A 16,741-nucleotide genomic window follows, 5' to 3' on the forward strand; every position below is an offset into this window, starting at 1 on the left:
CTTAGACGAAGATATTTTGCCCATTCTACCAGGATCTGTGGATATAAATTTGACCTGGGTCGTTGAACTAAAGAGCTGTTTGATGAGGGTAAAAGAAGAGAGTCAAAAAGCTAACTTGAAACTCAGCATTCAAAAAAGTAACATCATGGCATCTGGTCCCATCACTTCACGGAAAATAGATGGAGAAAACACGGAAATAGTAACAGACTTTATTTTCTTGGATGCCAAAATCACTGTGAATGCAACTGAAGCCATGAAATTCAAAGATGCTTACTCCATGGAAGGAGAGCTATGACAAACCTAGACAGCATATTAAAGAGCAGAGATATCACTTTGCTGACAAAGTCTGTATAATCACAGCTGTTTTTTCCAATAGTCAAGTACAGATGTGAGAGTAGGGTCATAAAGAAGACTGAGCATGAAAGAACTGATGCTTCTTTGTGGTGAATTTGTGGTGCTGGAGAAGACTGTTGAAAGTCCCTTCTACTGCAAGGGTATTAAATCAGTTAATCCAGAAGGAAATCAACCCTTAACACTCATTGGAAGGAATGGTGCTGAAGCTCCAATATTTTGGCCACTTGATGAGAAAAGCTGACTCATTGGAAAAGACCCTGATGCTGGGAAAGATGAAGGCAAAGAGAGAAAGGGGCGGCAGAGGAAGAGATGGTTAGATAGCATCACTGACTCAATGGACATGAATTTGAGCAAATTCTGAGAGATTGTGGAGGACAAGGAAGCCTGGTGTGCTGCAGTTCATGGGGTCACAAAGAGTCGGACACGACTTAGTGACTGAACAACTACAAATTAAAACTGCTAGCTCTCTTTTGGTGGATTATCCTAGGAGTTGAAGTTCTGAGTAAAGCGAGAGAGTTCAGGAGAAACATAATTTACAATAATTGCATGGAACTTTTTCCAATGAGGCATGTGCTAATTTATTCTTTGGTTCTTAAAATTATGGTAAAAATTTTAACTGAAGCTTCTGCATGACTGAAACTTATAGAAATGCCCACCAAAATGAAGAAAAGTGCAGTTCCATTTTATCATGGTCATCATGGACTCTGTGTCTACCCTTTGTAGAGTAGCAAAATTAAAAAGATTTTTCTTCAGTGACACTTACCTACCTGTGTATTACCCTCAAACCCTTTCTGAACTCCCCTGAAGCTACTTCTGTTTGATCAGGCAGCTATTTTTCACTCGTTATGAAGCAGGCCTCCCAACACAACTGACACAAAGTGGGACCATCTTCATTATTGGACAATAATTTGGCAAGATAGAGTAAATCTGAATATGAGCTTGTTCTTCCATCAACAGTTCTATTTTGGGATGCAAAATTTTCACATGAGATATAGGAGGCCATATATAAATATGTCTGCAACATTTGCTGTAAAAATATAAAAATAGAAACAACCAAATGTCCATCAGGAATGAAATGTATAAAACATGGTGTGGTATGTTCTGTACAATTTATGCATCAATTAAAGAGTATAAACCATTTCTACAAAATTGATCAACAGGGATCAATTTTGAAAACATCATATTAAGTAAGAAAATCAATTGCAAAAAGATACATATAACATCCTGTCATCAACAGAGAATTATAAACCCATACTGTAAACTGACTTTACACTTGACTGGCACTGTAGTACTACTATATAAACATGAATGGGAAGGACAGGAACCACTGTGAACAAATTTAGCACTAAATCTCCAAATTTAGAGAAAGGAAACAGAATACAAAGGAAGTTTCAAATTAGTTATGGTTTGTTTCTTACAGCAGGTATTCATTATATTATTCTCTATGCTGGTTTTTATATTTGAAACCATTGTAATAACTCAATTCATGAAGGTACAATAAAACTGATTTTAAAAGTTCACAATTGCGCACCAACATCAATGAACTATTGAACACGAATGCTGTGAGAACCATACTCTTAAAGATTATTCCATCACACCAAGAAGATGTGTGGCACTGTCTACTGATTGAATCCATTCAGTATGCATGGATTAATATATCTGAATTGCTTGATCATGTATTCAAAGGCACTAAGAAAAATGAACATTTCCTGATTCAGTTGATGTACTTTTACACTTGACTTCCCAGACCAACAGGTAAACTCTTATGCAGAACAATTTCACGTGGCAATGTGCCAGAGGAATACATATAATTACTCATCCCCTACCACATACACACACAATCCTCTCAGAAGGTATAATTCTTCAGTAGATTATACCTCTAGTGAAGCAATAATTCACTATGAGGGGATTTGAAGACCACAGAAGTTGGTCCATCCAAAGAGCAAGAATGACTGAGTCTCATAATCTCAGGACAATCTTCATACACTCATCTGTCTTAGAGTCTTTATCTACATTTACATTATTTTATCAGTTACTTTCCTTCTTATGACAGCTGCACAAATGTAAAACTCATAAATGCATTAAAATAATATAATATCGCAATAATAGTTCTTTTGATTTTATTCACTTCATAAAGTTTTAAGATTGAAGGAAAACAATTTTAACTCAATAGATGCCACAATAGCATTTAGTCAAACTTATCTTCTAGTCTCATTAAAAATCCTGATAATTTAGAAATGGGAGGAATCTATAAGATATATTAAATATATTTCTTATGGGATAATATTGCAAGCTTGAGGAAAAGGGAACTAGGTGAATGGTTAATTTTGCTCCATTAAGTGGGCCAATAATAATTTATTCAGAATGAAATAGGTATTTCCATTAATATTAAGTAGATAAATGCAAATACCTTGGATGTGTGAGTATATATATATGGAAGTAATACAGAAATATGGAAGGAAGGTGTACAGGACAGGATATCACTTTAAAAATCTGGAGATTATGTCAGGACTTGTTAGGATGCCTGATTTGCTATTGCTTCATGAAAGATACTCTGAGTCTTACTTTTCTAATATGAAAAATGGATGATACTGGTAACAAGTTCATAAATTAAATATAAGGGTTAAATACAATAACAGATGTAGAAATGGTTACAGTTAGCATATAGATCAGTATGGAAAAAATAATATTTTTAAATATCTTTAAAAAAAAAAAACAAAAATAAAACTACCATATGACCCAGAAATCCCACTACTGGACATATACCCTGAGGAAACCACAACTCAAAAAGATACATGCACCCCAATTTTGATTGCAGCACTATTTAGAATATCCAGGACATTGAGGCAACCAAAATGTCCTCAACAAATGCTGCTGTTGCTGCTAAGTCACTTCAGTCGTGGCTAACTGTGTGCAACCCCAGAGACGGCAGCCCACCAGGCTCCCTCGTCCCAACAGATGAATGATTCAATTAAAATAAATTTTTAAAAAGATGAGTGGATAAATAAGATGCTACAAATAAACAATGAATATTACTCAGCTATAAAAAGGAACAAAATTTGGTTATTTATAGAGGCATGGATGCACCTAGAGTCTGTCATACAGAGTGAAGTAAGTCAGAAAGAGAAAAACAAGCATATATTAGTGCATATGGAAAAGAAATGCAAAAAAGCAAAATGGCTGTTTGGGGAGGCCTTACTAATAGCTGAGAAAAGAAGAGAAGTCAAAAGCAAAGGGGAAAAGGAAAAATATACGCATCTGAATGCAGAGTTCCAAAGAATAGCAAGAAAAGAAAAGAAAGCCTTCTTCAGTGATCAGTGCAAAGAAATAGAGGAAAATAACAGAATGAGAAAGACTAGAGATCTCTTCAAGAAAATTAGAGATACCAAGGGAACATTTCATGCAAAGATGGGCTCAATAAAGGACAGAAATGGTCTGGACCTAACGGAAGCAGAAGATTTTAAGAAGAGGTGGCAATAATACAAAGAAGAACTGCACAAAAAAGATCTTCATGACCAAGATAATCACGATGGTGTGATCACTCATCTAGAGCCAGACATCCTGGAATGTGAAGGCAAGTGGGCCTTAGAAAGCATCACTATGAACAAAGCTAGTGGAGGTGATGGAATTCCAGTTGAGCTATTTAAAATCCTGAAAGATGATGCTGTGAAAGTGCGGCACTTAATATGCTAGCCAATTTGGAAAACTCAGCAGTGGCCACAGGACTGGAAAATGTCAGTTTTCATTCCAATCCCAAAGAAAGGCAATGCCAAAGAATGATCAAATGCACAAATGCATTCATCCCACAAGCTACTGAAATGATGCTTAAAATTCTCCAAGCCAGGCTTCAGCAGTACGTGAATCATGAACTTCCTGATGTTCAAGATGGTTTTAGAAAAGGCAGAGGAACCAGAGATCAAATTGCCAACATCCACTGGATCATGCAAAAAGCAAGAGAGTTCCAAAAAATCATCTATTTCTGCTTTATTGACTATGCCAAAGCCTTTGACTATGTGGATCACAATAAACTGTGGAAGATTCAGAAAGAGATGGGAATACCAGACCACCTGACCTGCCTCTTGAGAAATCTGTATGCAGGTCAGGAAGCAACAGTTAGAACTGGACATAGAACAACAGACTGTTTCAAAATAGGAAAAGGAGTACTTCAAGGCTGTATATTGTCACCCTGCTTATTTAACTTATATGCAGAGTACATCCTGAGAAACGCTGGACTGGAAGAAACACAAGCTGGAATCAAGATTGCCGGGAGAAATATCAATAACCTCAGATATGCAGATGACACCACCCTTATGGTAGAAAGTGAAGAGGAACTAAAAAGTCTGTTGACGAAAGTGAAAGAGGAGAGTGGAAAAAGTTGGCTTAAAGCTCAGATCAGTTCAGTTCCATTGCTTAGTCGTGTCCAACTCTTTGCAACCCCATGAATCACAGAACGCCAGGCCTCCCTGTCCTTCATCTCCCGTAGTTCACTCAGACTCACGTCCATCGAGTCCATGTTGCCATCCAGCCATCTCATCCTGGGTCGTCCGCTTCTCCTCCTGCCCCCAATCTCTCCCAGCATCTGAGTCTTTTCCAATGAGTCAACTCTTCAAATGAGGTGTCCAAAGTACTGGAGCTTCAGCTTTAGCGTCATTCCTTCCAAAGAAATCCCAGGGTTGATCTCCTTCAGAATGGACTGGTTGGATCTCTTTGCAGTCCAACGGACTCTCAAGAGTCTTCTCCAACACCACAGTTCAAAAGCATCAATTCTTCAGTGCTCAGCCTTCTTCACAGTCCAACTCTCACATCCATACATGACAACAGGGAAAACCATAGCCTTGACTAGACGGACCTTAGTCGGCAAAGTAATTTCTCTGTTTTGAATATACTATCTAGGTTGGTCATAACTTTTCTTCCAAGGGGTAAGCATCTTTTAATTTCATGGCTGCAGTCACCATCTGCAGTGATTTTGAAGCCCCCCAAAATAAAGTCAGCCACTGTTTCCACTGTTTCCCCATCTATTTGCCATGAAGTGAAGGGCCCAGATGCCATGACCTTCGTTTTCTGAATGTTTTCACTCTCCTCCTTCACTTTTATCAAGAGGCTCTTTAGTTCTTCTTCACTTTCTGCCATAAGGGTGGTGTCATCTGCATATCTGAGGTTATTGATATTTCTCCCAGCAATCTTGATTCCAGCTTGTGTTTCTTCCAGTCCAGTGTTTCTCATGATGTACTCTGCATATAAGTTAAATAAGCAGGGTGACAATATACAGCCTTGACATACTCCTTGTCCTATTTTGAAACAGTCTGTTGTTCTATGTCCAGTTCTAACTGTTGCTTCCTGACCTGCATATAGGTTTCTCAAGAGGCAGGTCACATGGTCTGGTATTCCCATCTCTTTCAGAATTTTCCACAGTTTATTGTAATCCACACAGTCAAAGGCTTTGGCATAGTCAATAAAGCAGAAATAGATGTTTTTCTGGAACTCTCTTGCTTTTTGCATGATCCAGTGGATGTTGGCCATTTGATCTCTGGTTCCTCTGCCTTTTCTAAAACCAGCTTGACATCAGGGAGTTCACAGTTCATGTATTGCTGAAGCCTGGCTTGGAGAATTGTGAGTGTTACTTTACTAGCATGTGAGATGAGTGCAATTGTGCAGTAGTTTGATCATTCTTTGGCATTGCCTTTCTTTGGGATTGGAATGAAAACTGACCTTTTCCAGTCCTGTGGCCACTGCTGAGTTTTCCAAATTGGCTGGCATATTGAGTGCAGCACTTTCATGGCATCATCTTTCAGGAATTGAAACAGCTCAACTGGAATTCCATCACCTCCACTAGCTTTGTTCATAGTGACGCTTTCTAAGGCCCACTTCACTTCACATTCCAGGATGTCTGGCTCTAGATGAGTGATCACATCATCATGATTATCTTGGTCGTGAAGCTCTTTTTTGTACAGTTCTTCCATGTATTCTTGCCACCTCTTCTTAATACCTTCTACTTCTATTAGGTCCAGACCATTTCTGTCCTTTATTGAGCCCATCTTTGCATGAAATGTTCCCTTGGTATCCTAATTTTCTTGAGGAGATCTCTAGTCTTTCCCATTCTGTTATTTTCCTCTATTTCTTTGCATTGATTGCTGAAGAAGGCTTTCTTTTCTTTTCTTGCTATTCTTTGGAACTCTGCATTCAGATGCTTATATCTTTCCTTTTCTCCTTTGCTTTCCCCTCTCTTCCTTTCACAGCTATTTGTAAGGCCTCCCCAAACAGCCATTTTGCTTTTTTGCATTTCTTTTCCATGGGGATGGTCTTGAGACCTGTCTCAAGACTTGTCTCCTGTCATGAACCTCATTCCATAGTTCATCAGGCGCTCTATCTATCAGATCTAGACCCTTAAATCTATTTCTCACTTCCACTGTATAATCATAAGGGATTTGATTTAAGTCATACCTGAATGGTCTTGCGGTTTTCCCTACTTTCTTCAATTTAAGTCTGAATTTGGAAATAAGGAATTCATGATCTGAGCCACAGTCAGCTCCTGGTCTTGTTTTTGTGGACTGTATAGAGCTTCTCCATCTTTGGCTGCAAAGAAGATAATCAATCTGATTTCAGTGTTGACCATCTGGTGATGTCCATGTGTAGAGTCTTCTCTTGTGTTGTTGGAAGAGGGTGTTTGCTATGACCAGTGCATTTTCTTGGCAAAACTCTATTAATCTCTGCCCTGCTTCATTCCACATTCCAAGGCCAAATTTGCCTGTTATTCCAGGTGTTTCTTGACTTAAGTAGGCTTAAAGCTCAACATTCAGAAAACTAAGATCATGGCATCCAATCCCATCACTTCTTGGGAAATAGATGGGGAAACAGTGGAAACAGTGTCAGACTTTATTTTGTTGGGCTCCAAAATTACTGCAGATGGCGACGGCAGCCATGAAATTAAAAGACACTTACTCCTTGGAAGAAAAGTTATGACCCACCTAGATAGCATATTCAAAAGCAGAGACATTACTTTGCCGACTAAGGTCCGTCTAGTCAAGGCCATGGTTTTTCCAGTAGTCATGTATAGATGTGAGAGTTGTATTGTGAAGAAAGCTGAGAGCCGAAGAATTGATGCTTTTGAACTGTGGTGTTGGAGAAGACTCTTGAGAGTCCCTTGGACTGCAAAGAGATCCAACCAGTCCATTCTGAAGGAGATCAGCCCTGGGATTCTTTGGAAGGAATGAAGCTAAAGCTGAAACTCCAGTACTTTGGCCACCTCATGCGAAGAGTTGACTCATTGGAAAAGACTCTGATGCTTGGAGGGATTGCGGGCAGGAGGAGAAGGGGACGACAGAGGATGAGATGGCTGGATGGCATCTCTGACTCGATGGACGTGAATCTGAGTGAACTCCGGGAGTTGGTGATGGACAGGGAGGCCTGGTGTGCTGCGATTCATGGGATCGCAAAGAGTCGGACACGACTGAGTGACTGAACTGAACTGATACATGGAATCTAGAAAAATGTTGCAGATGAACATATCTGCATGGCAGGAGTAGAGATGCAGACATAGAGAATGGAAAAATGGACATGGACAGGAAGGGGGAATGAGCTGGGAGATTGCAATTAACACATATATACTACCATGTATAAGATAGCTAGTGGGAATCTATTATATAGCACAGGGAGTACAGCTCAGTGCCCTGTGATGATCTAGATGGTTTGGATGGGGGTGTGGGTGGAAAGGAGTTCAAAGATGGACAGGATATATGTATATATGGATGGCCGATCCACTTCATTGTACAGCAGAAACCGATACAACATTGTAAAGCAACTATACCCCCAATAAAAAATGCAAAAAAAAAAAAAAGAAAGAAAGAAAAGAGAGAGAGAGAGCAAATGTAAGTCACTTAGCCTTGTGTGACATACAGCAGGTGTCCAAAAAGTAGAGTCTCAACTCTGTAAATTTCATATACATACAGATAAATGTACATAATGGAATAAATGGACTCAGTTCATTCAAAGTCCATTTTATCTCTTCTGTAGAATTTATAATTAATGAAGTTTTACAATATCCTTTTACTGCCCACCAAATCCGTGCACAATTTGCATACATTTGCCAAAATAGCTTCTGTAAAAGGAAATGTTCTGAAAAAGTTCTCTAAATGTGATGGCTTAATTAACCGTTTCATTCTGTGTATGTAAAATATCTCTTGCTTAACTTTGCCTGAGGGTTTTTCTTTTACCTACAATTTCTATTTAACAAGAATTCAAATGAAGTTTTAAACTAATGAGTGACAGTCCCTAGACAATATAGCATATGATAACTTGGTGCTTCAGTTGTAAAGAATCTGCCTGTCAAGCAGGAGATACGGGTTTAATCCCTGGGTTGGGAAGATCCCCTGGAGAAGGAAATGGCTACCACTCCAATATTCTTGCCTGGGAAATCCCATGGACAGAGGAGCATGGCGTTCTACAGTCTATGGGGTTGCAAAAGGTTTGGATTTGACTAAACAACAACTATAATAATATACTTCACCTTTTAACATATTTCTTCAATGCAGGAGACCTTGGTTTGATTCCTGGGTTGGGAAGATCTGCTGGAGAGAAGGGATAGGCTACCCGCTCCAGTATTTGTGGGCTTCCATGGTGGAAATGGCGATCCACTCCAGCACTCTTGCCTGGAAAATCCCATGGACGGAGGAGCCTGATAGGCTACAATCCATGGGGTCGCAAAGAGTCGGACACGACTGAGTGACTTCACTTCACTTCATGGTGGCTAAGCTAGTAAAGAATCCACCTGCATTGCAGGAGACCTGGGTTTGATCCCTGGGTTGGGAAGATCCCCTGGAGATGGAAAAGACTATCCACTTCTGTATTGTGGCCTGGAGAATTCCATGGACTGTATAGTCCATGGGATTTCAAAGGGTCAGACATAACTAAGCAACTTTCATTTAACATTATTATCCTTCTAATTGCTTGGGGAATTAGCATGCGAGGATGGACATAATTTCTTTAGAGAACTATATTCATGAAAATATTAATGTAGCAACTTTGTTATATGTATGATATCTATTCATTCCTTATAGTTTCATTAAGTTAGACAAGGCTGTGGTCCATGTGATCAGTTTGGTTAGTTTTCTGTGATTGTGGTTTTCATTCTGTCTGCCCTCTGATGGATAAGGATAAGAGGCTTAGAGAGGCTACCTGATGAGAGAGACTGACTGAGGGGGACACCAAGTCTTGTTCTGTTGGTCAGGATCATGTTCAGTAAATCTTTAATCAAATTTTCTCTTGATGGGTGGGGCTGCATTCCCAACCTGTTGTTTGACCTGAGGCCAAACTATGGTGGAGGTAATAAAGATAATGGAGACCTCCCTCAAAAGATCCATGTGCACACTGTTGTACTCATTCCCCTGACCCTGCAACAGGTCACCACTGACCCATGCCTCTGCTGAAGGCTCCTGGACACTCACGGGCAAGTCTGAGTCAGTATATTTTGGGGTCACTGCTGCTTTTCTCCTGGGTCCTGATGCACACAAGGTTTTGTTTTTGCCTTCCAAGTGTCTGTTTCCCCAGTCCTGTGTAAGTTCTGGTGGCTCTTTGGTGGGGTTAATGGCAACCTCCTCCAAGAAGGTTTATGCCATACCCAGGTGTGCTGCACTCAGAGTCCCTGCTCCTGTGGCAGGCCACTGCTGATCCATACCTCCTCAGGAGACACTCAAACACAGTTCTGGCTCAGTCTCTGTAGGGTCTATGGGTCCTGATGTTCACAAGGTTTGTTTTAGCCTTGCAAACATCTCTGGCAGGTACAGGGTTTGATTCTAAATTCAATTTTGCCCCTCTTACCATCTTGACACCACCCAAGATAAATACCTCATGGTGGAGAGTTCTGACAAAATGGGGTCCACTGAAGAAAGGAATGGCAAACAACTTCAGTATTCTTGCCTTGAGAACCTCATGAACAGTATGAAAAAGGCAAAAAGATAGGACACTGAAAGATGAACTCCCCAGGTTGGTAGGTGCTCAATATGCTCCTGGAGATCAGTGGAGATTTAACTCCAGAAAGAATGATGAGATGGAGCCAAGGCAAAAACAACACACAGCTGTGGATGTGACCACTGATGGAAGTAAACTCCAATGCTATAAAGAGCAATATTGCATAGAAACCCTGAATGTTATGTCCATGAATCAAGGCAAATGGGATGTGGTCAAACAGAGTGAACATCAACATTTTAGGAATCAGTGAACTAAAATGGACTTGAATGGGTGAATTTAACTCAGATGACCATTATATCTACTACTGTGGGCTAGGATTTCTAAGAAGAAATGGAGTAGCCATAACAGGCAACAAAAGAGTCCAAAATGCAGTACTGAAATACAATCTCAAAAATGACAGAATGATCTCTGTTAATTTCCAGTGCAAACCAGTCAATATCACAGTAATCCAAGTCTGTGCCCCAACCAGTAATGTTGAGGAACCTGAGGTTGAATGGTTCTATGAAGACCTACAAGACCTTCTGGAACTAACACCCAAAAAAAGATGTCCTTTTCATTATAGGGGACTGGAATGCAAAAGTAGGAAGTCAAGAGCTACCTGGAGTAACAGGCAAATTTGGTCTTAGAGTACAATACGAAGCTGGTCAAAGTCTAACAGAGTTTCTCCAAGAGAACACACTGGTCATAGCAAACACCTGCTTCCAACAACACAAGAGAAGACTCTACACATGGCCATTACCAGATGGTCAATACCAAAATCAAATTGATTAAATTCTTTGCAGCCAAAGATGGAGAAACTCTACACAGTCAGCAAAAACAAGACTGGGAGCTGACTGTGGCTCAGATCATGAACTCCTTATTGCCAAATTCAGACTTAAACTGAAGAAAGTAGCAAAACCACTAGACCATTCAGGTATGACCTAAATTAAATCCCTTATGATTACAGAGTGGAAAATGACAAATAGACTCAAAGGTTTGATCTGGTAGACAGAGTTCCTGATGAACTATGGACGGAGGTTCATGATGCTGTACAGGAGACAGGGATCAAGAACTTCCCCAATTTAAAAAAAAAATGCAAAAAGGCAAAATGGTTCTCTGAGAAAGCCTTATGAAGAGCTGAGAAGCTAAAGGCAAAGGAGAAAAGGAAAGATATACCCATTTTAATGCAGAGTAGTAAGGAGAGATAAGAAAGCCTTCTTCAGTGATCAGTGCAAAGAAATACAGGAAAAGAATTGAATGGGAAAGAATAAAGATCTCATCAAGAAAATTAAAAGTATCAAGGGAACATTTCATGCAAAGTTGGGCACAATAAAGGATAGAAATGGTATGAACCTAACAGAAGCAGAAGATATTAAAAAGAGGTGGCAAGAATACACAGAACTACACAAAAAAGAGCTTCATTACCCAGATAACCATGATGGTGTGATCACTCAGCTAGAGCCAGACATCCTGGAATGCTAAGTCAAGTGGGCCTTAGGAAGCATCACAATGAACAAAGCTAGTGGAGGTGATGGAATTCCAGTTGAGCTATTTCAAATCTTAAAAGATGATGCTGTAAAAATGCTTCACTCAATATGCCAGCAAATTTGGAAAACTTTGCAGTGGCCACAGGACTGGAAAAGATCAATTTTCATTCCAATCCCAAAGAAAGGCAATGGCAAAGAATGTTCAAACTACCACACAATTGCACTCATCTCACACACTAACAAAGTAATGCTTAAAATTATCCAAGCCAGGCTTCAACAGGAGATCAACAAGGAGATCCAACCAGTCCATCCTAAAGGAAGTCAGTCCTGTATATTCACTGGAAGGACTGATGCTAAAGCTGATACTCCAATATTCTGGCCACCTCATTTCAAAAGACCCTGATGCTGGGAAAGATTGAAGGAGGAGATGAGGATGACAGGGGGTGAGATGGTTAGATGACATCACTGACTCGATGGACATGAGTTTGACTAAGCTCTGGGGGTTGGTGATGGACAGGGAGGCCTGGTGTGCTTCAGTCCATGGGGTCCCAAAGATTCAGACTCAACTGAGTGACTGAACTGAACTGAACAATTCTTTCCTTACCTAAATTTTCAAGACCAGGATTTCATATGTGTTTCCTTTCCTTGAGAGGGCATGCTGTTATCCATAACATAGCTCTGGGAAGGCAACATAGCCCAGTTAAGTAAAGGAATAAAGAATCAGAAATTCTAATTATGGTTCTACCATTATTAACTATAGTTTTTCTTCCAAGACTACCCTGTGCAGTCTTGAGCAAATTGCTCAATCAATCTGAGTGTCAGGAAACATCACAATACACATAAGAGGTAGATTAGACAAATATGTATCAGATATCAAACTAAAACTAAACAGGCCAAGGGAAGCAGGGAAGAATGATTAGAAACTTGAGTTCTTTAAAAGATATGTTGTGTTGTTCCTGACTTTAGGGGAAATGCTTTCAATTTTTCACCATTGAGGATAATGTTTGCTGTAGGTTTGTCATATATAGCTTTTATTATTTTGAGAAATGTACCTTCTATTCCTGCTCTCTGGAGAGTTTTTATCATAAATGGATGTTGAATTTTGTCAAAGGCTTTCTCTGCATCTATTGAGGTAATCATGTGGCTTTTATTTTTCAAATTGTTAATGTGATGTATTACATTGATTGATTTGCAGGTTTTGAAGAATCCTTGCATCCCTGGGATAAAGCCCACTTGGTCATGGTGTATGATCTTTTTAATGCCCACTCTCACCACTATTATTCAATATAGTTTTGGAAGTTTTGGCCACAGCAATCAGAGCAGAAAAGAAATAAAAGGAATCCAAATTGGAAAAGAAGAAGTAAAACTCTCACTGTTTGCAGGTGACATGATCCTCTACATAGAAAACCCTAAAGACTCCACCAGAAAATTGCTAGAACTAATCAATCAATATAGTAAATTTGCAGGATAAAAAATCAACATGCAGAAATCCCTTGCATTCCTATACACTAATGAGAAAATAGAAAGAAAAATTAAGGAAACAATTCCACTCAACACTGCAATGAAAAGAATAAAATACTAAGGTCCATCTAGTCAAGACTATGGTTTTTCCAGTAGTCATGTGTGGATGTGCGAGTTGGACTGTGAAGAAAGCTGAGAGCTCAAGAATTGATACGTTTGGACTGTGGTGTTGGAGAAGACTCTTGAGAGTCCCTTGGACTGCAAGGAGATCCAACCAGTCCATTCTGAAGGAGATCAGCCCTGGGTGTTCTTTGGAAGGAATGATGATAAAGCTGAAACTCCAGTACTTTGGCCACCTCACGTGAAGGGTTGTCTCACTGGAAAAGACTCTGATGCTGGGAGGGATTGGGGGCAGGAGGAGAAGGGGACGCCAGAGGATGAGATGGCTGGATGGCATCACTGACTCGATGGACGTGAGTCTGAGTGAACTCCAAGAGTTGGTGATGGACAGGGAGGCCTGGCGTGCTGCAATTCATGGGGTTGCAAAAAGTCAGACACGACTGAGCGACTGAACTGAACTGAATTGAAATGAAAGAAACAAAAGGCCTATATATAGAAAACTATAAAACACTAGTGAAAGAAATCAAAGAGGACACTAATAGATGGAGAAATATACCATGTTCATGGATTGGAAGAATCAATATAGTGAAAATGAGTACACTACCCAAAGCAATCTATAGATTCAATGCAATCCCTATCAAGCTACCAATGGTATTTTTCACAGAGCTAGAACAAATAATTTCACAATTTGTATGGAAATACAAAAAATCTCAAATAGCCAAAGCAATCTTGAGAAAGAAGAATGGAACTGGAGGAAACAACCTGCCTGACTTCAGGCTCTACTACAAAGCCACAGTCATCAAGACAGTATGGTACTTGCGCAAAGACAGAAATATAGATCAATGGAAAAAAATGTAAAGCCCAGAGAAAAATCCATGCACCTATGGACATCTTATCTTTGACAAAGGAGGCAAGAATATACAATGGAGAAAAAACAATCTCTTTAACAAGTGGTGCTGGGAAAAGTGGTCAACCACTTGTAAAAGAATGAAACTAGATCACTTTCTAACACCATACACAAAAATAAACTCAAAATGGATTAAAGATCTAAACATAAGACCAGAAACTATAAAACTCCTAGAGGAGAACATAGGCAAAACACTCTCCGATATAAATCACAGCAGGATCCTCTATGACCCACCTCCCAGAATACTGGAAATAAAAGTAAAAATAAACAAATGGGACCTAATTAAAATTAAAATCTTCTGCACAAAAAGGAAACTATAAGCAAGGTGAAAAGACAGCTTTCAGAATAGGAAAAAAAAATACAAATGAAGCAACTGACAAAAGACTAATCTCAAACATATACAAGCAACACCTGCAGCTCAATTCCAGAAAAATAAATGACCCAATCAAAAAATGGGCCAAAGAACTAAGTAGACATTTCTCCAAAGAAGACATATGGATGGCCAACAAACACATGAAAAGATGCTCAACATTATTCATTATCAGAGAAATGCAAATCAAAACCACAATGAGGTACCATTTCACGCCAGTCAGAATGGTTGCTATCCAAAAGTCTACAAGCAGTAAATGCTGGAGAGGGTGTGGAGAAAAGGGAACACTCTTACACTGTTGGTGGGAATGCAAACTAGTACAGCCACTATGGAGAACAGCGTGGAGATTCCTTAAAAGACTGGAAATAGAACTGCTTTATGACCCAGCAATCCCACTTCTGGGCATACACACCCAGGAAACAAGAATAGAAAGAGACACATGTACCCCCAATGTTCATCGCAGCATTGTTTATAATAGCCAGGACATGGAAGCAACCTAGATGTCCATCAGCAGATGAATGGATAAGAAAGTGGTGGTACATATACAGAATGTAGTATTACTCAGCCATTAAAAAGAATACATTTGAATCAGTTCTGATGAGGTGGATGAAACTGGAGCCTATTATACAGAGTGAAGCAAGCCACAAAGGAAAACACCAATATAGTATACTAACGCATATATATGGAATTTAGAAAGATGGTAATGATAATCCTGTATGCAAGACAGCAAAAGAGACACAGATGTATAGAACAGTATTTTGGACTCTGTGGGAGAGGGAGAGAGTGGGATGATTTGGGAGAATGGCATTGAAACATGTATAATATCCTACAAGAAATGAATCGCCATTCTAGGTTTGATGCAGGGTTCAGGATGCTTGGGGCTGGTGCACTGGGATGACCCTGAGGGATGGTACGGGGAGGGTGGTGGGAGGGAAGTTCAGGATGGGGAACACATGTATACCCGTGGCAGATTCATGTTCATGTATGGCAAAACCAATACAATATTGTAAAGTAATTAGCCTCCAATTAAAATAAATACATTTATATTAAAAAATTATATCTTGTGGAACTTACATGCTCTTGCCCTTATAAAAGAACAAAAATAGCAGGAAGTTGAAATTCATGCAGGATTTTTGAGAAATGTCCAGATGATTCTTCAAATATAATCACACATAACCTTGGGCAGGTTATTAACTTCTTTGAAACTCAATTACTTTATTTATAAAATGTTGGCAATAATGCTTCCTTCAGAAAAATTCCTGCAATGAATAAATGAATTCATTCCTATAGCTATTACAACACAGGGACTTCCCCCAGACAGCTATTTTCATTTTATCATTAATAACAATTAAGAGCGATATGGTTGTAAATCAAACAATTTTGCCAGTACTTATTATTGTCATTTCGTTCTCGGAGAAAATAACCAAAATTCTGAAATATTCTCAACTAGTGAAAATCCCTCAGTCATGTCCAACTCTTTGTGACCCCATGGACTACATAGTCCTTGCAATTCTCCAAGCCAGAGTACTGGAGTGGATAATCATTCCCTTCTCCAGGGGATCTTCCCAGCCCAGGAATCAAACCGAGGTCTCCTGCACTATAGGCAGATTCTTTACCAGGTGAGCCACCAGGGAAGCTATTCTTAATTACTTACCTACTTATGTTTGGTTACTGACATAAATACACATATGTATGACATATGACTGAGTAGTCACTCAGTCATGTCTGACTGTTTGCGACCTCGTGGGCTACTCCATCAACCTCCTCTGTCCATGGGATTTCCCAGACAAGAATACTGGAGTTGATAGCCACTTCCTTCTCTGGTGGATGTTCCAGATCCAGGGATTGAACCTGGGTTTCCCGCATTGCAGGCAAATTCTTTATCATCTGAGCCACCAGGGAAGTCCATGCAAATGTATATGTGTGTATATATATTCATCTATCAATGGACATAAATATAAATTGATACAGAGTCTAAATACATCCTCTATTCTTCTCTAAAAGTTCTTGTCCTCTACCCTGATAAGCATATCCTGGTCATAAGTGACCCATGATGATTGTTTTTGCCATTTGTTTACAGTCTAAGCTAGAGTCAGGGCC

Source organism: Ovis canadensis, chromosome 2 (assembly GCF_042477335.2).
Source record: "Ovis canadensis isolate MfBH-ARS-UI-01 breed Bighorn chromosome 2, ARS-UI_OviCan_v2, whole genome shotgun sequence".
In the NCBI taxonomy this organism is placed as follows: domain Eukaryota; kingdom Metazoa; phylum Chordata; class Mammalia; order Artiodactyla; family Bovidae; genus Ovis; species Ovis canadensis.